Source organism: Saccopteryx bilineata, chromosome 5, assembly GCF_036850765.1.
Source record: "Saccopteryx bilineata isolate mSacBil1 chromosome 5, mSacBil1_pri_phased_curated, whole genome shotgun sequence".
In the NCBI taxonomy this organism is placed as follows: domain Eukaryota; kingdom Metazoa; phylum Chordata; class Mammalia; order Chiroptera; family Emballonuridae; genus Saccopteryx; species Saccopteryx bilineata.
In genome coordinates this window covers 146936841-146939673 of record NC_089494.1, presented here as the reverse complement: position 1 = coordinate 146939673, position 2833 = coordinate 146936841, and the positions used below count along the sequence as shown (strand labels likewise).

Sequence of the window (2833 nt, the reverse complement as noted above, 5' to 3'; positions counted from 1 at the left end):
ATGAGTCAGTGTGAATTTGGCCGAATGTCTCTTCTGCATCTAGGTAATTTTCTTCTTCATCTATTAATGATGAATGTGTTGCAACAACCAGTTTTCTCATATTGAATTATCCTATTTTTTCTGAAATAACTCACATTTAATCATGACGTATTATGTTTTTTAGTGTCTAATAATTTATTTAGGATTTTTGTATTAGTATTTCTAAGTGAGACACAGCTGTAGCTTTATTTATTGGTAAAATCTTTGTTAGCTTTTGGGATCAATATTATGCTTGATTCATAGAGATAATTGTAAGTTTCCATTATTTTTTATGTGATCAGGATCAGCTTAATTAGCATTGAGATGATCAGATGTTTAAAGGTTAGATGAGTTTCCCTAGGAAAACACCTATACCTTATACTCTCTTGTGGGAAAACTCTACTTTATTATTTCTACCACAGTAACTGAGCTGTGTCATCCCTCTGCTCTCACTGGGGTCAATGTCATAGACTATTACACATTTTCAGGGAAGAAAGAATGAGAAAAGAGGTTTGGGAATAGTGCCCTCTTACCTAAGTTGACCCTTGCCCCCTCTTCTTTCCTTCCTTAAGGTCTTGTGGGCACCTATAACCCAGAGCCTCTTGACAGAAACTTGGCTGGCCTTCAGGACAACACTCTGAGGATTGTCCTGGAGGGAAAAACAGGAAATGGGAAGAATGCGACAGCAAACACTATCCTTGGGAGAAGTGAATTTGATTCTAAGATTGCTGCCCAAGCTGTTATCAAAACAAGTCAGACAGAAACGCACAACTGGAAAGGGAGGAACCTTCTTGTCATGGACACCCAAGAGCTCTTTGACACTAAGGAGACACTGATGACCACCTGTGAGGAGATCAGCCTGTGTGTCCTCTTCTCCTGCCCTGGCCTCATGCCATCATCCTGGTTCTGCAGCTGGGCTGTTTCACAGAGGAAGACTATAAAACAATTGCATTGATCAAGCACATCTTTGGGAAGGCAGCCATGAAGTACATGATCATCTTGTTCACGTGCAAGAATCTGTTGGAGGGTCAGCAGCTGAGTGAGTTTATAGAAGAGGCAGAAGTAAACCTAAGAAACATCATTCAGAAGTGGGAGAACCGCTGCTGTGCCTTTAATAACAGCCCAAGTGCAGATGAGGCTGAGAAGGAGGTCAAGTGCAGGAGCTGGTAGAGCTGATAGAGGAGATGGTGCAGGAGAATGGGGGGGACTCACTTCTCCAATGCCATCTACAAGGACATAGAGGAAAAGCTGAAAAATCAGGTAGAGGCCTTGGAGAGAATCTATGCTGAACAATTAGAGAAGGAAATTATAATAGTACAAGAGCAAGAAATATCACAGCCAGAAAAGAATGAAAAAATAACACTCCTACAGTTAAAAATATGATAAACAAATAAAAAATGTGGAGAGTGAAGCTGAAAGTAATATATTTGCATATATTTAAAAAATAATTTCAGAGATGCTTTAAAAACTATGGCATATGCTTTGGAAATAATGTAAATTTTATTTTTTATTCTTAATTTACTCATTTGTTAATATGGTTGATTGCATTTTCCAAAAAACTACAACAATATTTTCTATCCTACCTTTTCTTTTTGTAATCTGAACTTTTGCTCTTTCTGTTGAGTTTTGGGGTCTGTATCTCCTAGCTTGAAATTCGATGGGGTATGTGACTACTTTCATAAATAGTGGATGGTTGTGGCTTCTGAGGTTGTGTTAGGGAAAATGCCTCCTTGCTTTCTTGGGGCGCTTGCCCTTGGAACTTGGCCACCATGTTGTGAGGAAGCCCTCTTGGCCCATGGAGGGGCCTCATGAAGAGACCTTGTTGTCTCTGGTGCACTCCCGTGGCTGCTCTTACATCAGCCAGCAGAGCCTACATGGCCGCCGTGCACAGGGGCAACATGGACGTGGGTTCTCCAGCTGCCAACTGAGCGCTGCAGATGGAGCTGCAGAGAGCAAAGAGGAGCTGCCCTACTCTGTCCCACCCTGATCCCAGATTTGTGTGAAAATAAATACTTGTTTTCAACCACAAAGCGTTGGGGTTGTTTGTTACATAGTGATCACTAATCTGGAGCATCTTCCCAACTCGTTCCACACCCATCCCCACGATGCCAGCAAACTTAAGAAGTTACACAATGGGCATACTCCAGCAATAATATTTCATCGAATTCTTAGACTCGATTTAGGAAGATTCAAATAAGAACTCCTGCACACGTCAAGTGTTAGTGCCACTGGAGATGCACATGATTTCAGTTCACATCTCTGAGTGCTTTGTTAGGGAAGCAGCTGGCTTCTCCAGCAAGACGGTGTGCAGTCCATGCAGGTCTGGAAGTCACTAAATTCTCTGTTTTTCTCTTTTCTTTTTGAAGGCACCATCCTAAGTTAAAATGGCCCTGAGAATAATTTGAAACTCTCTTCTATGCCAAATATTTTTATCTTCTTCTGCAGATCTACACTTTTTCTCCTTCACCTTAGCTCTTTGTCCCAGGGTTGATCTATGTGGATCTCATTGTTAACAAACTCAATGGGTTCGCCACTTGGGTTGTTCTATTCAAGAAGGAGACGTGGTTGTCACAAGGGAGTTTTATTTACTTGCAGCAAGTTAAGGAGACAGGATTCATATCCAAGCTTTGTCTTTCAGAAGGGAGGCTTAGCCTTTGCTTATATACACTATTTGGTCAATTATATGTTGATGTCTTTGTTTTTCAGTTGGCTATACTTACCCAGGATGAGTTCTTGTCAACCTCAATCTTTTTTATAGCTGGTCTACAAAATATTGTGTTATATTTTAACATTTAGCAAGACTAGCATTTAGTAA

General features: G+C 40.7%; 1 pseudogene; it reads left to right on the top strand.

The window, feature by feature from the left end:
* On the top strand, nt 1-1401 carry LOC136306566 (GTPase IMAP family member 7-like; annotated as a pseudogene).
* Nucleotides 1402-2833: the final 1432 nt, after the last annotated feature.